This window comes from Anomaloglossus baeobatrachus, unplaced genomic scaffold, assembly GCF_048569485.1.
Source record: "Anomaloglossus baeobatrachus isolate aAnoBae1 unplaced genomic scaffold, aAnoBae1.hap1 Scaffold_3463, whole genome shotgun sequence".
NCBI lineage: Eukaryota > Metazoa > Chordata > Amphibia > Anura > Aromobatidae > Anomaloglossus > Anomaloglossus baeobatrachus.
Window position 1 is genome coordinate 41,566 of NW_027442829.1, and position 25,235 is coordinate 66,800.

Genomic DNA, 25,235 nt, shown 5'->3' on the forward strand with positions numbered 1-25,235 from the left:
GAGCTCAATTGGGGACAGTCATGGGTGATGAATGTTTGCAACCTACTGCGAAGCCTCATACCGCAATATAAGGAACGTCAAATACTAAGAAAGGGCGGCCTATGAAAGAATTACTACTTTCAATAAGTACACTTAAACGGCTAATTGGGAATAGAAAAACTGTAAAAAGCCCTCTGAGAAAGCCCCCCTCTAACCTTTGATAGTAAGCTTTTCTGTAGTCTGCCTGTTGATGTATTTTCCGTTTGAACTGTGCACAACATGAAGAGACGGAACACTGGCGGCTTGTCACAATGCCCCCCGATGACATCACAATAGCGCTGCTGCCTAGAAAACAAGCTGCGCAGAAGAAGTTGTTCTTTGGGTGGGAGGGTGGGCTAGTGGAAGGAGGGGGCAATCTCTTTTTTTCCCGGGTGGTAGGGGGATGACAGGAGAAGGGAAGCGGGTGGTGAGAAAGGTACAGAGGGCAGGGTTTGGGGGCTGGGAAGGAAAGGGAAAAGATTAGGGTTTGGGGATGATGAAAGGGCTTTCTACGGGTAAGGATGGCAAAGGGTGGCAGTGACGGAAAGTCAGGCAACCTGTCCTGTCCGTCTTTTTGTATCGTGAATTGGAAAGACTGCAAGGGGGAGGGGAGTTGCTTGCGCCCTAAAGGAGGAGTTATTCAGATTCATTGCAGTGGGCGGCGGCTGCAAAACGCACCATTCTTCTTGTTTTGGCTCTGCAAAGCAGCCTTTTCAAGGGTTGGCTTGGGTGACAAAATGTCTTGTGTAGGCGTGGGTTTGTCTCCCTCTCGCTCTCTCTCCCTAAGATGTGTCCGGCATAGGCCAGGGTGCCACTCGAGGCCCAAACCAATTCTGGTTATCGCTTCTCGGCCTTTTGGCTAAGATCAAGTGTAGTGTTGTTCGAAGAGGTGGTTTAAGCTCCAGGCCACCTTAGTACAATGATACAATGCACACTGGAAGGTTGCGCTTGCTAGTACTCTGGGTGGATAGTATATTCATCAAGAGGAAAACATGGCCCTACCAGGATCGAGGCTATTAGACTGAGTAAGGGTGGGGGGCTATGGTACAACGTGCCCCAGGACTGACGACCCTGGAGTGAGTCTGAGCTTGCTGGCTTGGGACCCCGGCAAGCCTTGGGCTCTGTAGCACACCGTACCTTGCCTTTTCATACTTTTTGAGCATATTACCCTATCCTGGCCTTCTGGCTAGGAAGGGAAATTTTTATAATCCCGGTCGGAGGTCTGGTCAGCTTTGGGCTGAGAAACTAACACCCGGTTGGAGGTCCGGGTCAGCTTCGGCTGAGAAACCAACACCCGGTTGGAGGTCTGGGTCAGCTTCGGCTGAGAAACCAACACCCGGTTGGAGGTCCGGTTAGCCTTGGGCTGAGAAACCAACACCGGTTGACGGTCCGGGCAGTTTCGGCTGCGAAACCAACAACTAGTAGCTCTCTACTCCACTTGGGTAAGATGCCTGGGTGGACGCTGGGAGCAACAACAAGGCTCAACCAGGCTTCGGCTTGGTGGAGCACCGAAGATCCCTGACCCTTGCTGTGGCCTTCTGGCTCGGAGGGACGGGGTTGATTTTTGGGGACCCTCTCCTCACGGTGGGGTCCACACGAATCCTAGCCTTTGCACTGTTTTTGGTGTGACTTCGGTCATGCATTTTTTGTGGTGCTTTGGAAAGCTTCATTAAATCAAAAATCTGTTCTTATCAGTTTAATATCTGATACGTCCCCTATCTGGGGACCATATATTAAATGGATTTTTAGAACAGGGAGATGGAAAAAGAGCTTGCTCTGTCCACTCCACGCATTGACCTGGTATTGCAGTACCTCCAGGAACGGTGCACCCCTTCTTAACCCAGTTTCCAAAAGCAGAACTCAATTCACCTGATTCATATTAGCCCGATTTAATGAATTGGAAGAAAGCATACGTCTTCATATGCACCTCAATTTGGCCCATTCACTTTTCACACTTCCTCCTTTTGTTTTTTATCTTTCACACTTTTGACTTTCTTTATTCATCCAAATAGCAAACTCATCACCACTCAACCTGACCAACTCGGCTATGTCCCCGTGCTGCAGTTCTCTGTCTTATCTAGATCATTTGCAATTGAATGGAATAGATCCCTTTTGGACAAAGTGGATTCACCTGCTGCTGCAGTGACCACAGGTGTGATAACATCTAGAATTGGCATCTGGTGCGATCTCTCCGCTTCCACTCCAAAGAAAGTTACCTGTTTATTCCTATCATGCATTGGTTTTTGGGGTTTTCTTTGAGTAATGATGATCTCTTTAGTAGTCTGTTGGCGCCCTCTCCTGGAGGAATAGTTTGCTTGCTCTTGGACATTCTAAAAGAGAGGTCATGATAGACATTGAGCTTCTGAGCTCAATTGGGGACAGTCATGGGTGATGAATGTTTGCAACCTACTGCGAAGCCTCATACCGCAATATAAGGAACGTCAAATACTAAGAAAGGGCGGCCTATGAAAGAATTACTACTTTCAATAAGTACACTTAAACGGCTAATTGGGAATAGAAAAACTGTAAAAAGCCCTCTGAGAAAGCCCCCCTCTAACCTTTGATAGTAAGCTTTTCTGTAGTCTGCCTGTTGATGTATTTTCCGTTTGAACTGTGCACAACATGAAGAGACGGAACACTGGCGGCTTGTCACAATGCCCCCCGATGACATCACAATAGCGCTGCTGCCTAGAAAACAAGCTGCGCAGAAGAAGTTGTTCTTTGGGTGGGAGGGTGGGCTAGTGGAAGGAGGGGGCAATCTCTTTTTTTCCCGGGTGGTAGGGGGATGACAGGAGAAGGGAAGCGGGTGGTGAGAAAGGTACAGAGGGCAGGGTTTGGGGGCTGGGAAGGAAAGGGAAAAGATTAGGGTTTGGGGATGATGAAAGGGCTTTCTACGGGTAAGGATGGCAAAGGGTGGCAGTGACGGAAAGTCAGGCAACCTGTCCTGTCCGTCTTTTTGTATCGTGAATTGGAAAGACTGCAAGGGGGAGGGGAGTTGCTTGCGCCCTAAAGGAGGAGTTATTCAGATTCATTGCAGTGGGCGGCGGCTGCAAAACGCACCATTCTTCTTGTTTTGGCTCTGCAAAGCAGCCTTTTCAAGGGTTGGCTTGGGTGACAAAATGTCTTGTGTAGGCGTGGGTTTGTCTCCCTCTCGCTCTCTCTCCCTAAGATGTGTCCGGCATAGGCCAGGGTGCCACTCGAGGCCCAAACCAATTCTGGTTATCGCTTCTCGGCCTTTTGGCTAAGATCAAGTGTAGTATCTGTTCTTATCAGTTTAATATCTGATACGTCCCCTATCTGGGGACCATATATTAAATGGATTTTTAGAACAGGGAGATGGAAAAAGAGCTTGCTCTGTCCACTCCACGCATTGACCTGGTATTGCAGTACCTCCAGGAACGGTGCACCCCTTCTTAACCCAGTTTCCAAAAGCAGAACTCAATTCACCTGATTCATATTAGCCCGATTTAATGAATTGGAAGAAAGCATACGTCTTCATATGCACCTCAATTTGGCCCATTCACTTTTCACACTTCCTCCTTTTGTTTTTTATCTTTCACACTTTTGACTTTCTTTATTCATCCAAATAGCAAACTCATCACCACTCAACCTGACCAACTCGGCTATGTCCCCGTGCTGCAGTTCTCTGTCTTATCTAGATCATTTGCAATTGAATGGAATAGATCCCTTTTGGACAAAGTGGATTCACCTGCTGCTGCAGTGACCACAGGTGTGATAACATCTAGAATTGGCATCTGGTGCGATCTCTCCGCTTCCACTCCAAAGAAAGTTACCTGTTTATTCCTATCATGCATTGGTTTTTGGGGTTTTCTTTGAGTAATGATGATCTCTTTAGTAGTCTGTTGGCGCCCTCTCCTGGAGGAATAGTTTGCTTGCTCTTGGACATTCTAAAAGAGAGGTCATGATAGACATTGAGCTTCTGAGCTCAATTGGGGACAGTCATGGGTGATGAATGTTTGCAACCTACTGCGAAGCCTCATACCGCAATATAAGGAACGTCAAATACTAAGAAAGGGCGGCCTATGAAAGAATTACTACTTTCAATAAGTACACTTAAACGGCTAATTGGGAATAGAAAAACTGTAAAAAGCCCTCTGAGAAAGCCCCCCTCTAACCTTTGATAGTAAGCTTTTCTGTAGTCTGCCTGTTGATGTATTTTCCGTTTGAACTGTGCACAACATGAAGAGACGGAACACTGGCGGCTTGTCACAATGCCCCCCGATGACATCACAATAGCGCTGCTGCCTAGAAAACAAGCTGCGCAGAAGAAGTTGTTCTTTGGGTGGGAGGGTGGGCTAGTGGAAGGAGGGGGCAATCTCTTTTTTTCCCGGGTGGTAGGGGGATGACAGGAGAAGGGAAGCGGGTGGTGAGAAAGGTACAGAGGGCAGGGTTTGGGGGCTGGGAAGGAAAGGGAAAAGATTAGGGTTTGGGGATGATGAAAGGGCTTTCTACGGGTAAGGATGGCAAAGGGTGGCAGTGACGGAAAGTCAGGCAACCTGTCCTGTCCGTCTTTTTGTATCGTGAATTGGAAAGACTGCAAGGGGGAGGGGAGTTGCTTGCGCCCTAAAGGAGGAGTTATTCAGATTCATTGCAGTGGGCGGCGGCTGCAAAACGCACCATTCTTCTTGTTTTGGCTCTGCAAAGCAGCCTTTTCAAGGGTTGGCTTGGGTGACAAAATGTCTTGTGTAGGCGTGGGTTTGTCTCCCTCTCGCTCTCTCTCCCTAAGATGTGTCCGGCATAGGCCAGGGTGCCACTCGAGGCCCAAACCAATTCTGGTTATCGCTTCTCGGCCTTTTGGCTAAGATCAAGTGTAGTATCTGTTCTTATCAGTTTAATATCTGATACGTCCCCTATCTGGGGACCATATATTAAATGGATTTTTAGAACAGGGAGATGGAAAAAGAGCTTGCTCTGTCCACTCCACGCATTGACCTGGTATTGCAGTACCTCCAGGAACGGTGCACCCCTTCTTAACCCAGTTTCCAAAAGCAGAACTCAATTCACCTGATTCATATTAGCCCGATTTAATGAATTGGAAGAAAGCATACGTCTTCATATGCACCTCAATTTGGCCCATTCACTTTTCACACTTCCTCCTTTTGTTTTTTATCTTTCACACTTTTGACTTTCTTTATTCATCCAAATAGCAAACTCATCACCACTCAACCTGACCAACTCGGCTATGTCCCCGTGCTGCAGTTCTCTGTCTTATCTAGATCATTTGCAATTGAATGGAATAGATCCCTTTTGGACAAAGTGGATTCACCTGCTGCTGCAGTGACCACAGGTGTGATAACATCTAGAATTGGCATCTGGTGCGATCTCTCCGCTTCCACTCCAAAGAAAGTTACCTGTTTATTCCTATCATGCATTGGTTTTTGGGGTTTTCTTTGAGTAATGATGATCTCTTTAGTAGTCTGTTGGCGCCCTCTCCTGGAGGAATAGTTTGCTTGCTCTTGGACATTCTAAAAGAGAGGTCATGATAGACATTGAGCTTCTGAGCTCAATTGGGGACAGTCATGGGTGATGAATGTTTGCAACCTACTGCGAAGCCTCATACCGCAATATAAGGAACGTCAAATACTAAGAAAGGGCGGCCTATGAAAGAATTACTACTTTCAATAAGTACACTTAAACGGCTAATTGGGAATAGAAAAACTGTAAAAAGCCCTCTGAGAAAGCCCCCCTCTAACCTTTGATAGTAAGCTTTTCTGTAGTCTGCCTGTTGATGTATTTTCCGTTTGAACTGTGCACAACATGAAGAGACGGAACACTGGCGGCTTGTCACAATGCCCCCCGATGACATCACAATAGCGCTGCTGCCTAGAAAACAAGCTGCGCAGAAGAAGTTGTTCTTTGGGTGGGAGGGTGGGCTAGTGGAAGGAGGGGGCAATCTCTTTTTTTCCCGGGTGGTAGGGGGATGACAGGAGAAGGGAAGCGGGTGGTTAGAAAGGTACAGAGGGCAGGGTTTGGGGGCTGGGAAGGAAAGGGAAAAGATTAGGGTTTGGGGATGATGAAAGGGCTTTCTACGGGTAAGGATGGCAAAGGGTGGCAGTGACGGAAAGTCAGGCAACCTGTCCTGTCCGTCTTTTTGTATCGTGAATTGGAAAGACTGCAAGGGGGAGGGGAGTTGCTTGCGCCCTAAAGGAGGAGTTATTCAGATTCATTGCAGTGGGCGGCGGCTGCAAAACGCACCATTCTTCTTGTTTTGGCTCTGCAAAGCAGCCTTTTCAAGGGTTGGCTTGGGTGACAAAATGTCTTGTGTAGGCGTGGGTTTGTCTCCCTCTCGCTCTCTCTCCCTAAGATGTGTCCGGCATAGGCCAGGGTGCCACTCGAGGCCCAAACCAATTCTGGTTATCGCTTCTCGGCCTTTTGGCTAAGATCAAGTGTAGTATCTGTTCTTATCAGTTTAATATCTGATACGTCCCCTATCTGGGGACCATATATTAAATGGATTTTTAGAACAGGGAGATGGAAAAAGAGCTTGCTCTGTCCACTCCACGCATTGACCTGGTATTGCAGTACCTCCAGGAACGGTGCACCCCTTCTTAACCCAGTTTCCAAAAGCAGAACTCAATTCACCTGATTCATATTAGCCCGATTTAATGAATTGGAAGAAAGCATACGTCTTCATATGCACCTCAATTTGGCCCATTCACTTTTCACACTTCCTCCTTTTGTTTTTTATCTTTCACACTTTTGACTTTCTTTATTCATCCAAATAGCAAACTCATCACCACTCAACCTGACCAACTCGGCTATGTCCCCGTGCTGCAGTTCTCTGTCTTATCTAGATCATTTGCAATTGAATGGAATAGATCCCTTTTGGACAAAGTGGATTCACCTGCTGCTGCAGTGACCACAGGTGTGATAACATCTAGAATTGGCATCTGGTGCGATCTCTCCGCTTCCACTCCAAAGAAAGTTACCTGTTTATTCCTATCATGCATTGGTTTTTGGGGTTTTCTTTGAGTAATGATGATCTCTTTAGTAGTCTGTTGGCGCCCTCTCCTGGAGGAATAGTTTGCTTGCTCTTGGACATTCTAAAAGAGAGGTCATGATAGACATTGAGCTTCTGAGCTCAATTGGGGACAGTCATGGGTGATGAATGTTTGCAACCTACTGCGAAGCCTCATACCGCAATATAAGGAACGTCAAATACTAAGAAAGGGCGGCCTATGAAAGAATTACTACTTTCAATAAGTACACTTAAACGGCTAATTGGGAATAGAAAAACTGTAAAAAGCCCTCTGAGAAAGCCCCCCTCTAACCTTTGATAGTAAGCTTTTCTGTAGTCTGCCTGTTGATGTATTTTCCGTTTGAACTGTGCACAACATGAAGAGACGGAACACTGGCGGCTTGTCACAATGCCCCCCGATGACATCACAATAGCGCTGCTGCCTAGAAAACAAGCTGCGCAGAAGAAGTTGTTCTTTGGGTGGGAGGGTGGGCTAGTGGAAGGAGGGGGCAATCTCTTTTTTTCCCGGGTGGTAGGGGGATGACAGGAGAAGGGAAGCGGGTGGTGAGAAAGGTACAGAGGGCAGGGTTTGGGGGCTGGGAAGGAAAGGGAAAAGATTAGGGTTTGGGGATGATGAAAGGGCTTTCTACGGGTAAGGATGGCAAAGGGTGGCAGTGACGGAAAGTCAGGCAACCTGTCCTGTCCGTCTTTTTGTATCGTGAATTGGAAAGACTGCAAGGGGGAGGGGAGTTGCTTGCGCCCTAAAGGAGGAGTTATTCAGATTCATTGCAGTGGGCGGCGGCTGCAAAACGCACCATTCTTCTTGTTTTGGCTCTGCAAAGCAGCCTTTTCAAGGGTTGGCTTGGGTGACAAAATGTCTTGTGTAGGCGTGGGTTTGTCTCCCTCTCGCTCTCTCTCCCTAAGATGTGTCCGGCATAGGCCAGGGTGCCACTCGAGGCCCAAACCAATTCTGGTTATCGCTTCTCGGCCTTTTGGCTAAGATCAAGTGTAGTATCTGTTCTTATCAGTTTAATATCTGATACGTCCCCTATCTGGGGACCATATATTAAATGGATTTTTAGAACAGGGAGATGGAAAAAGAGCTTGCTCTGTCCACTCCACGCATTGACCTGGTATTGCAGTACCTCCAGGAACGGTGCACCCCTTCTTAACCCAGTTTCCAAAAGCAGAACTCAATTCACCTGATTCATATTAGCCCGATTTAATGAATTGGAAGAAAGCATACGTCTTCATATGCACCTCAATTTGGCCCATTCACTTTTCACACTTCCTCCTTTTGTTTTTTATCTTTCACACTTTTGACTTTCTTTATTCATCCAAATAGCAAACTCATCACCACTCAACCTGACCAACTCGGCTATGTCCCCGTGCTGCAGTTCTCTGTCTTATCTAGATCATTTGCAATTGAATGGAATAGATCCCTTTTGGACAAAGTGGATTCACCTGCTGCTGCAGTGACCACAGGTGTGATAACATCTAGAATTGGCATCTGGTGCGATCTCTCCGCTTCCACTCCAAAGAAAGTTACCTGTTTATTCCTATCATGCATTGGTTTTTGGGGTTTTCTTTGAGTAATGATGATCTCTTTAGTAGTCTGTTGGCGCCCTCTCCTGGAGGAATAGTTTGCTTGCTCTTGGACATTCTAAAAGAGAGGTCATGATAGACATTGAGCTTCTGAGCTCAATTGGGGACAGTCATGGGTGATGAATGTTTGCAACCTACTGCGAAGCCTCATACCGCAATATAAGGAACGTCAAATACTAAGAAAGGGCGGCCTATGAAAGAATTACTACTTTCAATAAGTACACTTAAACGGCTAATTGGGAATAGAAAAACTGTAAAAAGCCCTCTGAGAAAGCCCCCCTCTAACCTTTGATAGTAAGCTTTTCTGTAGTCTGCCTGTTGATGTATTTTCCGTTTGAACTGTGCACAACATGAAGAGACGGAACACTGGCGGCTTGTCACAATGCCCCCCGATGACATCACAATAGCGCTGCTGCCTAGAAAACAAGCTGCGCAGAAGAAGTTGTTCTTTGGGTGGGAGGGTGGGCTAGTGGAAGGAGGGGGCAATCTCTTTTTTTCCCGGGTGGTAGGGGGATGACAGGAGAAGGGAAGCGGGTGGTGAGAAAGGTACAGAGGGCAGGGTTTGGGGGCTGGGAAGGAAAGGGAAAAGATTAGGGTTTGGGGATGATGAAAGGGCTTTCTACGGGTAAGGATGGCAAAGGGTGGCAGTGACGGAAAGTCAGGCAACCTGTCCTGTCCGTCTTTTTGTATCGTGAATTGGAAAGACTGCAAGGGGGAGGGGAGTTGCTTGCGCCCTAAAGGAGGAGTTATTCAGATTCATTGCAGTGGGCGGCGGCTGCAAAACGCACCATTCTTCTTGTTTTGGCTCTGCAAAGCAGCCTTTTCAAGGGTTGGCTTGGGTGACAAAATGTCTTGTGTAGGCGTGGGTTTGTCTCCCTCTCGCTCTCTCTCCCTAAGATGTGTCCGGCATAGGCCAGGGTGCCACTCGAGGCCCAAACCAATTCTGGTTATCGCTTCTCGGCCTTTTGGCTAAGATCAAGTGTAGTATCTGTTCTTATCAGTTTAATATCTGATACGTCCCCTATCTGGGGACCATATATTAAATGGATTTTTAGAACAGGGAGATGGAAAAAGAGCTTGCTCTGTCCACTCCACGCATTGACCTGGTATTGCAGTACCTCCAGGAACGGTGCACCCCTTCTTAACCCAGTTTCCAAAAGCAGAACTCAATTCACCTGATTCATATTAGCCCGATTTAATGAATTGGAAGAAAGCATACGTCTTCATATGCACCTCAATTTGGCCCATTCACTTTTCACACTTCCTCCTTTTGTTTTTTATCTTTCACACTTTTGACTTTCTTTATTCATCCAAATAGCAAACTCATCACCACTCAACCTGACCAACTCGGCTATGTCCCCGTGCTGCAGTTCTCTGTCTTATCTAGATCATTTGCAATTGAATGGAATAGATCCCTTTTGGACAAAGTGGATTCACCTGCTGCTGCAGTGACCACAGGTGTGATAACATCTAGAAATGGCATCTGGTGCGATCTCTCCGCTTCCACTCCAAAGAAAGTTACCTGTTTATTCCTATCATGCATTGGTTTTTGGGGTTTTCTTTGAGTAATGATGATCTCTTTAGTAGTCTGTTGGCGCCCTCTCCTGGAGGAATAGTTTGCTTGCTCTTGGACATTCTAAAAGAGAGGTCATGATAGACATTGAGCTTCTGAGCTCAATTGGGGACAGTCATGGGTGATGAATGTTTGCAACCTACTGCGAAGCCTCATACCGCAATATAAGGAACGTCAAATACTAAGAAAGGGCGGCCTATGAAAGAATTACTACTTTCAATAAGTACACTTAAACGGCTAATTGGGAATAGAAAAACTGTAAAAAGCCCTCTGAGAAAGCCCCCCTCTAACCTTTGATAGTAAGCTTTTCTGTAGTCTGCCTGTTGATGTATTTTCCGTTTGAACTGTGCACAACATGAAGAGACGGAACACTGGCGGCTTGTCACAATGCCCCCCGATGACATCACAATAGCGCTGCTGCCTAGAAAACAAGCTGCGCAGAAGAAGTTGTTCTTTGGGTGGGAGGGTGGGCTAGTGGAAGGAGGGGGCAATCTCTTTTTTTCCCGGGTGGTAGGGGGATGACAGGAGAAGGGAAGCGGGTGGTGAGAAAGGTACAGAGGGCAGGGTTTGGGGGCTGGGAAGGAAAGGGAAAAGATTAGGGTTTGGGGATGATGAAAGGGCTTTCTACGGGTAAGGATGGCAAAGGGTGGCAGTGACGGAAAGTCAGGCAACCTGCCCTGTCCGTCTTTTTGTATCGTGAATTGGAAAGACTGCAAGGGGGAGGGGAGTTGCTTGCGCCCTAAAGGAGGAGTTATTCAGATTCATTGCAGTGGGCGGCGGCTGCAAAACGCACCATTCTTCTTGTTTTGGCTCTGCAAAGCAGCCTTTTCAAGGGTTGGCTTGGGTGACAAAATGTCTTGTGTAGGCGTGGGTTTGTCTCCCTCTCGCTCTCTCTCCCTAAGATGTGTCCGGCATAGGCCAGGGTGCCACTCGAGGCCCAAACCAATTCTGGTTATCGCTTCTCGGCCTTTTGGCTAAGATCAAGTGTAGTATCTGTTCTTATCAGTTTAATATCTGATACGTCCCCTATCTGGGGACCATATATTAAATGGATTTTTAGAACAGGGAGATGGAAAAAGAGCTTGCTCTGTCCACTCCACGCATTGACCTGGTATTGCAGTACCTCCAGGAACGGTGCACCCCTTCTTAACCCAGTTTCCAAAAGCAGAACTCAATTCACCTGATTCATATTAGCCCGATTTAATGAATTGGAAGAAAGCATACGTCTTCATATGCACCTCAATTTGGCCCATTCACTTTTCACACTTCCTCCTTTTGTTTTTTATCTTTCACACTTTTGACTTTCTTTATTCATCCAAATAGCAAACTCATCACCACTCAACCTGACCAACTCGGCTATGTCCCCGTGCTGCAGTTCTCTGTCTTATCTAGATCATTTGCAATTGAATGGAATAGATCCCTTTTGGACAAAGTGGATTCACCTGCTGCTGCAGTGACCACAGGTGTGATAACATCTAGAATTGGCATCTGGTGCGATCTCTCCGCTTCCACTCCAAAGAAAGTTACCTGTTTATTCCTATCATGCATTGGTTTTTGGGGTTTTCTTTGAGTAATGATGATCTCTTTAGTAGTCTGTTGGCGCCCTCTCCTGGAGGAATAGTTTGCTTGCTCTTGGACATTCTAAAAGAGAGGTCATGATAGACATTGAGCTTCTGAGCTCAATTGGGGACAGTCATGGGTGATGAATGTTTGCAACCTACTGCGAAGCCTCATACCGCAATATAAGGAACGTCAAATACTAAGAAAGGGCGGCCTATGAAAGAATTACTACTTTCAATAAGTACACTTAAACGGCTAATTGGGAATAGAAAAACTGTAAAAAGCCCTCTGAGAAAGCCCCCCTCTAACCTTTGATAGTAAGCTTTTCTGTAGTCTGCCTGTTGATGTATTTTCCGTTTGAACTGTGCACAACATGAAGAGACGGAACACTGGCGGCTTGTCACAATGCCCCCCGATGACATCACAATAGCGCTGCTGCCTAGAAAACAAGCTGCGCAGAAGAAGTTGTTCTTTGGGTGGGAGGGTGGGCTAGTGGAAGGAGGGGGCAATCTCTTTTTTTCCCGGGTGGTAGGGGGATGACAGGAGAAGGGAAGCGGGTGGTGAGAAAGGTACAGAGGGCAGGGTTTGGGGGCTGGGAAGGAAAGGGAAAAGATTAGGGTTTGGGGATGATGAAAGGGCTTTCTACGGGTAAGGATGGCAAAGGGTGGCAGTGACGGAAAGTCAGGCAACCTGTCCTGTCCGTCTTTTTGTATCGTGAATTGGAAAGACTGCAAGGGGGAGGGGAGTTGCTTGCGCCCTAAAGGAGGAGTTATTCAGATTCATTGCAGTGGGCGGCGGCTGCAAAACGCACCATTCTTCTTGTTTTGGCTCTGCAAAGCAGCCTTTTCAAGGGTTGGCTTGGGTGACAAAATGTCTTGTGTAGGCGTGGGTTTGTCTCCCTCTCGCTCTCTCTCCCTAAGATGTGTCCGGCATAGGCCAGGGTGCCACTCGAGGCCCAAACCAATTCTGGTTATCGCTTCTCGGCCTTTTGGCTAAGATCAAGTGTAGTATCTGTTCTTATCAGTTTAATATCTGATACGTCCCCTATCTGGGGACCATATATTAAATGGATTTTTAGAACAGGGAGATGGAAAAAGAGCTTGCTCTGTCCACTCCACGCATTGACCTGGTATTGCAGTACCTCCAGGAACGGTGCACCCCTTCTTAACCCAGTTTCCAAAAGCAGAACTCAATTCACCTGATTCATATTAGCCCGATTTAATGAATTGGAAGAAAGCATACGTCTTCATATGCACCTCAATTTGGCCCATTCACTTTTCACACTTCCTCCTTTTGTTTTTTATCTTTCACACTTTTGACTTTCTTTATTCATCCAAATAGCAAACTCATCACCACTCAACCTGACCAACTCGGCTATGTCCCCGTGCTGCAGTTCTCTGTCTTATCTAGATCATTTGCAATTGAATGGAATAGATCCCTTTTGGACAAAGTGGATTCACCTGCTGCTGCAGTGACCACAGGTGTGATAACATCTAGAATTGGCATCTGGTGCGATCTCTCCGCTTCCACTCCAAAGAAAGTTACCTGTTTATTCCTATCATGCATTGGTTTTTGGGGTTTTCTTTGAGTAATGATGATCTCTTTAGTAGTCTGTTGGCGCCCTCTCCTGGAGGAATAGTTTGCTTGCTCTTGGACATTCTAAAAGAGAGGTCATGATAGACATTGAGCTTCTGAGCTCAATTGGGGACAGTCATGGGTGATGAATGTTTGCAACCTACTGCGAAGCCTCATACCGCAATATAAGGAACGTCAAATACTAAGAAAGGGCGGCCTATGAAAGAATTACTACTTTCAATAAGTACACTTAAACGGCTAATTGGGAATAGAAAAACTGTAAAAAGCCCTCTGAGAAAGCCCCCCTCTAACCTTTGATAGTAAGCTTTTCTGTAGTCTGCCTGTTGATGTATTTTCCGTTTGAACTGTGCACAACATGAAGAGACGGAACACTGGCGGCTTGTCACAATGCCCCCCGATGACATCACAATAGCGCTGCTGCCTAGAAAACAAGCTGCGCAGAAGAAGTTGTTCTTTGGGTGGGAGGGTGGGCTAGTGGAAGGAGGGGGCAATCTCTTTTTTTCCCGGGTGGTAGGGGGATGACAGGAGAAGGGAAGCGGGTGGTGAGAAAGGTACAGAGGGCAGGGTTTGGGGGCTGGGAAGGAAAGGGAAAAGATTAGGGTTTGGGGATGATGAAAGGGCTTTCTACGGGTAAGGATGGCAAAGGGTGGCAGTGACGGAAAGTCAGGCAACCTGTCCTGTCCGTCTTTTTGTATCGTGAATTGGAAAGACTGCAAGGGGGAGGGGAGTTGCTTGCGCCCTAAAGGAGGAGTTATTCAGATTCATTGCAGTGGGCGGCGGCTGCAAAACGCACCATTCTTCTTGTTTTGGCTCTGCAAAGCAGCCTTTTCAAGGGTTGGCTTGGGTGACAAAATGTCTTGTGTAGGCGTGGGTTTGTCTCCCTCTCGCTCTCTCTCCCTAAGATGTGTCCGGCATAGGCCAGGGTGCCACTCGAGGCCCAAACCAATTCTGGTTATCGCTTCTCGGCCTTTTGGCTAAGATCAAGTGTAGTATCTGTTCTTATCAGTTTAATATCTGATACGTCCCCTATCTGGGGACCATATATTAAATGGATTTTTAGAACAGGGAGATGGAAAAAGAGCTTGCTCTGTCCACTCCACGCATTGACCTGGTATTGCAGTACCTCCAGGAACGGTGCACCCCTTCTTAACCCAGTTTCCAAAAGCAGAACTCAATTCACCTGATTCATATTAGCCCGATTTAATGAATTGGAAGAAAGCATACGTCTTCATATGCACCTCAATTTGGCCCATTCACTTTTCACACTTCCTCCTTTTGTTTTTTATCTTTCACACTTTTGACTTTCTTTATTCATCCAAATAGCAAACTCATCACCACTCAACCTGACCAACTCGGCTATGTCCCCGTGCTGCAGTTCTCTGTCTTATCTAGATCATTTGCAATTGAATGGAATAGATCCCTTTTGGACAAAGTGGATTCACCTGCTGCTGCAGTGACCACAGGTGTGATAACATCTAGAATTGGCATCTGGTGCGATCTCTCCGCTTCCACTCCAAAGAAAGTTACCTGTTTATTCCTATCATGCATTGGTTTTTGGGGTTTTCTTTGAGTAATGATGATCTCTTTAGTAGTCTGTTGGCGCCCTCTCCTGGAGGAATAGTTTGCTTGCTCTTGGACATTCTAAAAGAGAGGTCATGATAGACATTGAGCTTCTGAGCTCAATTGGGGACAGTCATGGGTGATGAATGTTTGCAACCTACTGCGAAGCCTCATACCGCAATATAAGGAACGTCAAATACTAAGAAAGGGCGGCCTATGAAAGAATTACTACTTTCAATAAGTACACTTAAACGGCTAATTGGGAATAGAAAAACTGTAAAAAGCCCTCTGAGAAAGCCCCCCTCTAACCTTTGATAGTAAGCTTTTCTGTAGTCTGCCTGTTGATGTATTTTCCGTTTGAACTGTGCACAACATGAAGAGACGGAACACTGGCGGCTTGTCACAATGCCCCCCGATGACATCACAATAGCGCTGCTGCCTAGAAAACAAGCTGCGCAGAAGAAGTTGTTCTTTGGGTGGGAGGGTGGGCTAGTGGAAGGAGGGGGCAATCTCTTTTTTTCCCGGGTGGTAGGGGGATGACAGGAGAAGGGAAGCGGGTGGTGAGAAAGGTACAGAGGGCAGGGTTTGGGGGCTGGGAAGGAAAGGGAAAAGATTAGGGTTTGGGGATGATGAAAGGGCTTTCTACGGGTAAGGATGGCAAAGGGTGGCAGTGACGGAAAGTCAGGCAACCTGTCCTGTCCGTCTTTTTGTATCGTGAATTGGAAAGACTGCAAGGGGGAGGGGAGTTGCTTGCGCCCTAAAGGAGGAGTTATTCAGATTCATTGCAGTGGGCGGCGGCTGCAAAACGCACCATTCTTCTTGTTTTGGCTCTGCAAAGCAGCCTTTTCAAGGGTTGGCTTGGGTGACAAAATGTCTTGTGTAGGCGTGGGTTTGTCTCCCTCTCGCTCTCTCTCCCTAAGATGTGTCCGGCATAGGCCAGGGTGCCACTCGAGGCCCAAACCAATTCTGGTTATCGCTTCTCGGCCTTTTGGCTAAGATCAAGTGTAGTATCTGTTCTTATCAGTTTAATATCTGATACGTCCCCTATCTGGGGACCATATATTAAATGGATTTTTAGAACAGGGAGATGGAAAAAGAGCTTGCTCTGTCCACTCCACGCATTGACCTGGTATTGCAGTACCTCCAGGAACGGTGCACCCCTTCTTAACCCAGTTTCCAAAAGCAGAACTCAATTCACCTGATTCATATTAGCCCGATTTAATGAATTGGAAGAAAGCATACGTCTTCATATGCACCTCAATTTGGCCCATTCACTTTTCACACTTCCTCCTTTTGTTTTTTATCTTTCACACTTTTGACTTTCTTTATTCATCCAAATAGCAAACTCATCACCACTCAACCTGACCAACTCGGCTATGTCCCCGTGCTGCAGTTCTCTGTCTTATCTAGATCATTTGCAATTGAATGGAATAGATCCCTTTTGGACAAAGTGGATTCACCTGCTGCTGCAGTGACCACAGGTGTGATAACATCTAGAATTGGCATCTGGTGCGATCTCTCCGCTTCCACTCCAAAGAAAGTTACCTGTTTATTCCTATCATGCATTGGTTTTTGGGGTTTTCTTTGAGTAATGATGATCTCTTTAGTAGTCTGTTGGCGCCCTCTCCTGGAGGAATAGTTTGCTTGCTCTTGGACATTCTAAAAGAGAGGTCATGATAGACATTGAGCTTCTGAGCTCAATTGGGGACAGTCATGGGTGATGAATGTTTGCAACCTACTGCGAAGCCTCATACCGCAATATAAGGAACGTCAAATACTAAGAAAGGGCGGCCTATGAAAGAATTACTACTTTCAATAAGTACACTTAAACGGCTAATTGGGAATAGAAAAACTGTAAAAAGCCCTCTGAGAAAGCCCCCCTCTAACCTTTGATAGTAAGCTTTTCTGTAGTCTGCCTGTTGATGTATTTTCCGTTTGAACTGTGCACAACATGAAGAGACGGAACACTGGCGGCTTGTCACAATGCCCCCCGATGACATCACAATAGCGCTGCTGCCTAGAAAACAAGCTGCGCAGAAGAAGTTGTTCTTTGGGTGGGAGGGTGGGCTAGTGGAAGGAGGGGGCAATCTCTTTTTTTCCCGGGTGGTAGGGGGATGACAGGAGAAGGGAAGCGGGTGGTGAGAAAGGTACAGAGGGCAGGGTTTGGGGGCTGGGAAGGAAAGGGAAAAGATTAGGGTTTGGGGATGATGAAAGGGCTTTCTACGGGTAAGGATGGCAAAGGGTGGCAGTGACGGAAAGTCAGGCAACCTGTCCTGTCCGTCTTTTTGTATCGTGAATTGGAAAGACTGCAAGGGGGAGGGGAGTTGCTTGCGCCCTAAAGGAGGAGTTATTCAGATTCATTGCAGTGGGCGGCGGCTGCAAAACGCACCATTCTTCTTGTTTTGGCTCTGCAAAGCAGCCTTTTCAAGGGTTGGCTTGGGTGACAAAATGTCTTGTGTAGGCGTGGGTTTGTCTCCCTCTCGCTCTCTCTCCCTAAGATGTGTCCGGCATAGGCCAGGGTGCCACTCGAGGCCCAAACCAATTCTGGTTATCGCTTCTCGGCCTTTTGGCTAAGATCAAGTGTAGTATCTGTTCTTATCAGTTTAATATCTGATACGTCCCCTATCTGGGGACCATATATTAAATGGATTTTTAGAACAGGGAGATGGAAAAAGAGCTTGCTCTGTCCACTCCACGCATTGACCTGGTATTGCAGTACCTCCAGGAACGGTGCACCCCTTCTTAACCCAGTTTCCAAAAGCAGAACTCAATTCACCTGATTCATATTAGCCCGATTTAATGAATTGGAAGAAAGCATACGTCTTCATATGCACCTCAATTTGGCCCATTCACTTTTCACACTTCCTCCTTTTGTTTTTTATCTTTCACACTTTTGACTTTCTTTATTCATCCAAATAGCAAACTCATCACCACTCAACCTGACCAACTCGGCTATGTCCCCGTGCTGCAGTTCTCTGTCTTATCTAGATCATTTGCAATTGAATGGAATAGATCCCTTTTGGACAAAGTGGATTCACCTGCTGCTGCAGTGACCACAGGTGTGATAACATCTAGAATTGGCATCTGGTGCGATCTCTCCGCTTCCACTCCAAAGAAAGTTACCTGTTTATTCCTATCATGCATTGGTTTTTGGGGTTTTCTTTGAGTAATGATGATCTCTTTAGTAGTCTGTTGGCGCCCTCTCCTGGAGGAATAGTTTGCTTGCTCTTGGACATTCTAAAAGAGAGGTCATGATAGACATTGAGCTTCTGAGCTCAATTGGGGACAGTCATGGGTGATGAATGTTTGCAACCTACTGCGAAGCCTCATACCGCAATATAAGGAACGTCAAATACTAAGAAAGGGCGGCCTATGAAAGAATTACTACTTTCAATAAGTACACTTAAACGGCTAATTGGGAATAGAAAAACTGTAAAAAGCCCTCTGAGAAAGCCCCCCTCTAACCTTTGATAGTAAGCTTTTCTGTAGTCTGCCTGTTGATGTATTTTCCGTTTGAACTGTGCACAACATGAAGAGACGGAACACTGGCGGCTTGTCACAATGCCCCCCGATGACATCACAATAGCGCTGCTGCCTAGAAAACAAGCTGCGCAGAAGAAGTTGTTCTTTGGGTGGGAGGGTGGGCTAGTGGAAGGAGGGGGCAATCTCTTTTTTTCCCGGGTGGTAGGGGGATGACAGGAGAAGGGAAGCGGGTGGTGAGAAAGGTACAGAGGGCAGGGTTTGGGGGCTGGGAAGGAAAGGGAAAAGATTAGGGTTTGGGGATGATGAAAGGGCTTTCTACGGGTAAGGATGGCAAAGGGTGGCAGTGACGGAAAGTCAGGCAACCTGTCCTGTCCGTCTTTTTGTATCGTGAATTGGAAAGACTGCAAGGGGGAGGGGAGTTGCTTGCGCCCTAAAGGAGGAGTTATTCAGATTCATTGCAGTGGGCGGCGGCTGCAAAACGCACCATTCTTCTTGTTTTGGCTCTGCAAAGCAGCCTTTTCAAGGGTTGGCTTGGGTGACAAAATGTCTTGTGTAGGCGTGGGTTTGTCTCCCTCTCGCTCTCTCTCCCTAAGATGTGTCCGGCATAGGCCAGGGTGCCACTCGAGGCCCAAACCAATTCTGGTTATCGCTTCTCGGCCTTTTGGCTAAGATCAAGTGTAGTATCTGTTCTTATCAGTTTAATATCTGATACGTCCCCTATCTGGGGACTATATATTAAATGGATTTTTAGAACAGGGAGATGGAAAAAGAGCTTGCTCTGTCCACTCCACGCATTGACCTGGTATTGCAGTACCTCCAGGAACGGTGCACCCCTTCTTAACCCAGTTTCCAAAAGCAGAACTCAATTCACCTGATTCATATTAGCCCGATTTAATGAATTGGAAGAAAGCATACGTCTTCATATGCACCTCAATTTGGCCCATTCACTTTTCACACTTCCTCCTTTTGTTTTTTATCTTTCACACTTTTGACTTTCTTTATTCATCCAAATAGCAAACTCATCACCACTCAACCTGACCAACTCGGCTATGTCCCCGTGCTGCAGTTCTCTGTCTTATCTAGATCATTTGCAATTGAATGGAATAGATCCCTTTTGGACAAAGTGGATTCACCTGCTGCTGCAGTGACCACAGGTGTGATAACATCTAGAATTGGCATCTGGTGCGATCTCTCCGCTTCCACTCCAAAGAAAGTTACCTGTTTATTCCTATCATGCATTGGTTTTTGGGGTTTTCTTTGAGTAATGATGATCTCTTTAGTAGTCTGTTGGCGCCCTCTCCTGGAGGAATAGTTTGCTTGCTCTTGGACATTCTAAAAGAGAGGTCATGATAGACATTGAGCTTCTGAGCTCAATTGGGGACAGTCATGGGTGATGAATGTTTGCAACCTACTGCGAAGCCTCATACCGCAATATAAGGAACGTCAAATACTAAGAAAGGGCGGCCTATGAAAGAATTACTACTTTCAATAAGTACACTTAAACGGCTAATTGGGAATAGAAAAACTGTAAAAAGCCCTCTGAGAAAGCCCCCCTCTAACCTTTGATAGTAAGCTTTTCTGTAGTCTGCCTGTTGATGTATTTTCCGTTTGAACTGTGCACAACATGAAGAGACGGAACACTGGCGGCTTGTCACAATGCCCCCCGATGACATCACAATAGCGCTGCTGCCTAGAAAACAAGCTGCGCAGAAGAAGTTGTTCTTTGGGTGGGAGGGTGGGCTAGTGGAAGGAGGGGGCAATCTCTTTTTTTCCCGGGTGGTAGGGGGATGACAGGAGAAGGGAAGCGGGTGGTGAGAAAGGTACAGAGGGCAGGGTTTGGGGGCTGGGAAGGAAAGGGAAAAGATTAGGGTTTGGGGATGATGAAAGGGCTTTCTACGGGTAAGGATGGCAAAGGGTGGCAGTGACGGAAAGTCAGGCAACCTGTCCTGTCCGTCTTTTTGTATCGTGAATTGGAAAGACTGCAAGGGGGAGGGGAGTTGCTTGCGCCCTAAAGGAGGAGTTATTCAGATTCATTGCAGTGGGCGGCGGCTGCAAAACGCACCATTCTTCTTGTTTTGGCTCTGCAAAGCAGCCTTTTCAAGGGTTGGCTTGGGTGACAAAATGTCTTGTGTAGGCGTGGGTTTGTCTCCCTCTCGCTCTCTCTCCCTAAGATGTGTCCGGCATAGGCCAGGGTGCCACTCGAGGCCCAAACCAATTCTGGTTATCGCTTCTCGGCCTTTTGGCTAAGATCAAGTGTAGTATCTGTTCTTATCAGTTTAATATCTGATACGTCCCCTATCTGGGGACCATATATTAAATGGATTTTTAGAACAGGGAGATGGAAAAAGAGCTTGCTCTGTCCACTCCACGCATTGACCTGGTATTGCAGTACCTCCAGGAACGGTGCACCCCTTCTTAACCCAGTTTCCAAAAGCAGAACTCAATTCACCTGATTCATATTAGCCCGATTTAATGAATTGGAAGAAAGCATACGTCTTCATATGCACCTCAATTTGGCCCATTCACTTTTCACACTTCCTCCTTTTGTTTTTTATCTTTCACACTTTTGACTTTCTTTATTCATCCAAATAGCAAACTCATCACCACTCAACCTGACCAACTCGGCTATGTCCCCGTGCTGCAGTTCTCTGTCTTATCTAGATCATTTGCAATTGAATGGAATAGATCCCTTTTGGACAAAGTGGATTCACCTGCTGCTGCAGTGACCATAGGTGTGATAACATCTAGAATTGGCATCTGGTGCGATCTCTCCGCTTCCACTCCAAAGAAAGTTACCTGTTTATTCCTATCATGCATTGGTTTTTGGGGTTTTCTTTGAGTAATGATGATCTCTTTAGTAGTCTGTTGGCGCCCTCTCCTGGAGGAATAGTTTGCTTGCTCTTGGACATTCTAAAAGAGAGGTCATGATAGACATTGAGCTTCTGAGCTCAATTGGGGACAGTCATGGGTGATGAATGTTTGCAACCTACTGCGAAGCCTCATACCGCAATATAAGGAACGTCAAATACTAAGAAAGGGCGGCCTATGAAAGAATTACTACTTTCAATAAGTACACTTAAACGGCTAATTGGGAATAGAAAAACTGTAAAAAGCCCTCTGAGAAAGCCCCCCTCTAACCTTTGATAGTAAGCTTTTCTGTAGTCTGCCTGTTGATGTATTTTCCGTTTGAACTGTGCACAACATGAAGAGACGGAACACTGGCGGCTTGTCACAATGCCCCCCGATGACATCACAATAGCGCTGCTGCCTAGAAAACAAGCTGCGCAGAAGAAGTTGTTCTTTGGGTGGGAGGGTGGGCTAGTGGAAGGAGGGGGCAATCTCTTTTTTTCCCGGGTGGTAGGGGGATGACAGGAGAAGGGAAGCGGGTGGTGAGAAAGGTACAGAGGGCAGGGTTTGGGGGCTGGGAAGGAAAGGGAAAAGATTAGGGTTTGGGGATGATGAAAGGGCTTTCTACGGGTAAGGATGGCAAAGGGTGGCAGTGACGGAAAGTCAGGCAACCTGTCCTGTCCGTCTTTTTGTATCGTGAATTGGAAAGACTGCAAGGGGGAGGGGAGTTGCTTGCGCCCTAAAGGAGGAGTTATTCAGATTCATTGCAGTGGGCGGCGGCTGCAAAACGCACCATTCTTCTTGTTTTGGCTCTGCAAAGCAGCCTTTTCAAGGGTTGGCTTGGGTGACAAAATGTCTTGTGTAGGCGTGGGTTTGTCTCCCTCTCGCTCTCTCTCCCTAAGATGTGTCCGGCATAGGCCAGGGTGCCACTCGAGGCCCAAACCAATTCTGGTTATCGCTTCTCGGCCTTTTGGCTAAGATCAAGTGTAGTATCTGTTCTTATCAGTTTAATATCTGATACGTCCCCTATCTGGGGACCATATATTAAATGGATTTTTAGAACAGGGAGATGGAAAAAGAGCTTGCTCTGTCCACTCCACGCATTGACCTGGTATTGCAGTACCTCCAGGAACGGTGCACCCCTTCTTAACCCAGTTTCCAAAAGCAGAACTCAATTCACCTGATTCATATTAGCCCGATTTAATGAATTGGAAGAAAGCATACGTCTTCATATGCACCTCAATTTGGCCCATTCACTTTTCACACTTCCTCCTTTTGTTTTTTATCTTTCACACTTTTGACTTTCTTTATTCATCCAAATAGCAAACTCATCACCACTCAACCTGACCAACTCGGCTATGTCCCCGTGCTGCAGTTCTCTGTCTTATCTAGATCATTTGCAATTGAATGGAATAGATCCCTTTTGGACAAAGTGGATTCACCTGCTGCTGCAGTGACCACAGGTGTGATAACATCTAGAATTGGCATCTGGTGCGATCTCTCCGCTTCCACTCCAAAGAAAGTTACCTGTTTATTCCTATCATGCATTGGTTTTTGGGGTTTTCTTTGAGTAATGATGATCTCTTTAGTAGTCTGTTGGCGCCCTCTCCTGGAGGAATAGTTTGCTTGCTCTTGGACATTCTAAAAGAGAGGTCATGATAGACATTGAGCTTCTGAGCTCAATTGGGGACAGTCATGGGTGATGAATGTTTGCAACCTACTGCGAAGCCTCATACCGCAATATAAGGAACGTCAAATACTAAGAAAGGGCGGCCTATGAAAGAATTACTACTTTCAATAAGTACACTTAAACGGCTAATTGGGAATAGAAAAACTGTAAAAAGCCCTCTGAGAAAGCCCCCCTCTAACCTTTGATAGTAAGCTTTTCTGTAGTCTGCCTGTTGATGTATTTTCCGTTTGAACTGTGCACAACATGAAGAGACGGAACACTGGCGGCTTGTCACAATGCCCCCCGATGACATCACAATAGCGCTGCTGCCTAGAAAACAAGCTGCGCAGAAGAAGTTGTTCTTTGGGTGGGAGGGTGGGCTAGTGGAAGGAGGGGGCAATCTCTTTTTTTCCCGGGTGGTAGGGGGATGACAGGAGAAGGGAAGCGGGTGGTGAGAAAGGTACAGAGGGCAGGGTTTGGGGGCTGGGAAGGAAAGGGAAAAGATTAGGGTTTGGGGATGATGAAAGGGCTTTCTACGGGTAAGGATGGCAAAGGGTGGCAGTGACGGAAAGTCAGGCAACCTGTCCTGTCCGTCTTTTTGTATCGTGAATTGGAAAGACTGCAAGGGGGAGGGGAGTTGCTTGCGCCCTAAAGGAGGAGTTATTCAGATTCATTGCAGTGGGCGGCGGCTGCAAAACGCACCATTCTTCTTGTTTTGGCTCTGCAAAGCAGCCTTTTCAAGGGTTGGCTTGGGTGACAAAATGTCTTGTGTAGGCGTGGGTTTGTCTCCCTCTCGCTCTCTCTCCCTAAGATGTGTCCGGCATAGGCCAGGGTGCCACTCGAGGCCCAAACCAATTCTGGTTATCGCTTCTCGGCCTTTTGGCTAAGATCAAGTGTAGTATCTGTTCTTATCAGTTTAATATCTGATACGTCCCCTATCTGGGGACCATATATTAAATGGATTTTTAGAACAGGGAGATGGAAAAAGAGCTTGCTCTGTCCACTCCACGCATTGACCTGGTATTGCAGTACCTCCAGGAACGGTGCACCCCTTCTTAACCCAGTTTCCAAAAGCAGAACTCAATTCACCTGATTCATATTAGCCCGATTTAATGAATTGGAAGAAAGCATACGTCTTCATATGCACCTCAATTTGGCCCATTCACTTTTCACACTTCCTCCTTTTGTTTTTTATCTTTCACACTTTTGACTTTCTTTATTCATCCAAATAGCAAACTCATCACCACTCAACCTGACCAACTCGGCTATGTCCCCGTGCTGCAGTTCTCTGTCTTATCTAGATCATTTGCAATTGAATGGAATAGATCCCTTTTGGACAAAGTGGATTCACCTGCTGCTGCAGTGACCACAGGTGTGATAACATCTAGAATTGGCATCTGGTGCGATCTCTCCGCTTCCACTCCAAAGAAAGTTACCTGTTTATTCCTATCATGCATTGGTTTTTGGGGTTTTCTTTGAGTAATGATGATCTCTTTAGTAGTCTGTTGGCGCCCTCTCCTGGAGGAATAGTTTGCTTGCTCTTGGACATTCTAAAAGAGAGGTCATGATAGACATTGAGCTTCTGAGCTCAATTGGGGACAGTCATGGGTGATGAATGTTTGCAACCTACTGCGAAGCCTCATACCGCAATATAAGGAACGTCAAATACTAAGAAAGGGCGGCCTATGAAAGAATTACTACTTTCAATAAGTACACTTAAACGGCTAATTGGGAATAGAAAAACTGTAAAAAGCCCTCTGAGAAAGCCCCCCTCTAACCTTTGATAGTAAGCTTTTCTGTAGTCTGCCTGTTGATGTATTTTCCGTTTGAACTGTGCACAACATGAAGAGACGGAACACTGGCGGCTTGTCACAATGCCCCCCGATGACATCACAATAGCGCTGCTGCCTAGAAAACAAGCTGCGCAGAAGAAGTTGTTCTTTGGGTGGGAGGGTGGGCTAGTGGAAGGAGGGGGCAATCTCTTTTTTTCCCGGGTGGTAGGGGGATGACAGGAGAAGGGAAGCGGGTGGTGAGAAAGGTACAGAGGGCAGGGTTTGGGGGCTGGGAAGGAAAGGGAAAAGATTAGGGTTTGGGGATGATGAAAGGGCTTTCTACGGGTAAGGATGGCAAAGGGTGGCAGTGACGGAAAGTCAGGCAACCTGTCCTGTCCGTCTTTTTGTATCGTGAATTGGAAAGACTGCAAGGGGGAGGGGAGTTGCTTGCGCCCTAAAGGAGGAGTTATTCAGATTCATTGCAGTGGGCGGCGGCTGCAAAACGCACCATTCTTCTTGTTTTGGCTCTGCAAAGCAGCCTTTTCAAGGGTTGGCTTGGGTGACAAAATGTCT

The 25,235-nt window shown here is 46.6% G+C and overlaps 15 non-coding genes across 15 annotated transcripts; all 15 read left to right on the forward strand.

The window, feature by feature from the left end:
• The first annotated feature begins 1,659 nt into the window (after nucleotides 1-1,659).
• LOC142272162 (U2 spliceosomal RNA) lies at nucleotides 1,660-1,852 on the forward strand. Its single transcript, XR_012737084.1, has one exon. It is a non-coding gene; the product is annotated as a U2 spliceosomal RNA (small nuclear RNA).
• Nucleotides 1,853-3,239: 1,387 nt separating this feature from the next.
• On the forward strand, nucleotides 3,240-3,430 carry LOC142272138 (U2 spliceosomal RNA). The gene has a single exon (XR_012737062.1). It is a non-coding gene; the product is annotated as a U2 spliceosomal RNA (small nuclear RNA).
• Nucleotides 3,431-4,817: 1,387 nt separating this feature from the next.
• LOC142272139 (U2 spliceosomal RNA) lies at nucleotides 4,818-5,008 on the forward strand. Its single transcript, XR_012737063.1, has one exon. It is a non-coding gene; the product is annotated as a U2 spliceosomal RNA (small nuclear RNA).
• Nucleotides 5,009-6,395: 1,387 nt separating this feature from the next.
• LOC142272141 (U2 spliceosomal RNA) lies at nucleotides 6,396-6,586 on the forward strand. Its single transcript, XR_012737065.1, has one exon. It is a non-coding gene; the product is annotated as a U2 spliceosomal RNA (small nuclear RNA).
• Nucleotides 6,587-7,973: 1,387 nt separating this feature from the next.
• LOC142272142 (U2 spliceosomal RNA) lies at nucleotides 7,974-8,164 on the forward strand. The gene has a single exon (XR_012737066.1). It is a non-coding gene; the product is annotated as a U2 spliceosomal RNA (small nuclear RNA).
• Nucleotides 8,165-9,551: 1,387 nt separating this feature from the next.
• Nucleotides 9,552-9,742, forward strand: LOC142272143 (U2 spliceosomal RNA). Its single transcript, XR_012737067.1, has one exon. It is a non-coding gene; the product is annotated as a U2 spliceosomal RNA (small nuclear RNA).
• Nucleotides 9,743-11,129: 1,387 nt separating this feature from the next.
• LOC142272144 (U2 spliceosomal RNA) lies at nucleotides 11,130-11,320 on the forward strand. Its single transcript, XR_012737068.1, has one exon. It is a non-coding gene; the product is annotated as a U2 spliceosomal RNA (small nuclear RNA).
• A 1,387-nt stretch (nucleotides 11,321-12,707) lies between these two features.
• LOC142272145 (U2 spliceosomal RNA) lies at nucleotides 12,708-12,898 on the forward strand. The gene has a single exon (XR_012737069.1). It is a non-coding gene; the product is annotated as a U2 spliceosomal RNA (small nuclear RNA).
• Nucleotides 12,899-14,285: 1,387 nt separating this feature from the next.
• LOC142272147 (U2 spliceosomal RNA) lies at nucleotides 14,286-14,476 on the forward strand. The gene has a single exon (XR_012737070.1). It is a non-coding gene; the product is annotated as a U2 spliceosomal RNA (small nuclear RNA).
• Nucleotides 14,477-15,863: 1,387 nt separating this feature from the next.
• Nucleotides 15,864-16,054, forward strand: LOC142272148 (U2 spliceosomal RNA). Its single transcript, XR_012737071.1, has one exon. It is a non-coding gene; the product is annotated as a U2 spliceosomal RNA (small nuclear RNA).
• Nucleotides 16,055-17,441: 1,387 nt separating this feature from the next.
• Nucleotides 17,442-17,632, forward strand: LOC142272149 (U2 spliceosomal RNA). Its single transcript, XR_012737072.1, has one exon. It is a non-coding gene; the product is annotated as a U2 spliceosomal RNA (small nuclear RNA).
• Nucleotides 17,633-19,019: 1,387 nt separating this feature from the next.
• Nucleotides 19,020-19,210, forward strand: LOC142272115 (U2 spliceosomal RNA). The gene has a single exon (XR_012737042.1). It is a non-coding gene; the product is annotated as a U2 spliceosomal RNA (small nuclear RNA).
• A 1,387-nt stretch (nucleotides 19,211-20,597) lies between these two features.
• On the forward strand, nucleotides 20,598-20,788 carry LOC142272150 (U2 spliceosomal RNA). The gene has a single exon (XR_012737073.1). It is a non-coding gene; the product is annotated as a U2 spliceosomal RNA (small nuclear RNA).
• A 1,387-nt stretch (nucleotides 20,789-22,175) lies between these two features.
• Nucleotides 22,176-22,366, forward strand: LOC142272151 (U2 spliceosomal RNA). The gene has a single exon (XR_012737074.1). It is a non-coding gene; the product is annotated as a U2 spliceosomal RNA (small nuclear RNA).
• A 1,387-nt stretch (nucleotides 22,367-23,753) lies between these two features.
• LOC142272153 (U2 spliceosomal RNA) lies at nucleotides 23,754-23,944 on the forward strand. Its single transcript, XR_012737076.1, has one exon. It is a non-coding gene; the product is annotated as a U2 spliceosomal RNA (small nuclear RNA).
• The last annotated feature ends 1,291 nt before the right edge of the window (nucleotides 23,945-25,235 follow it).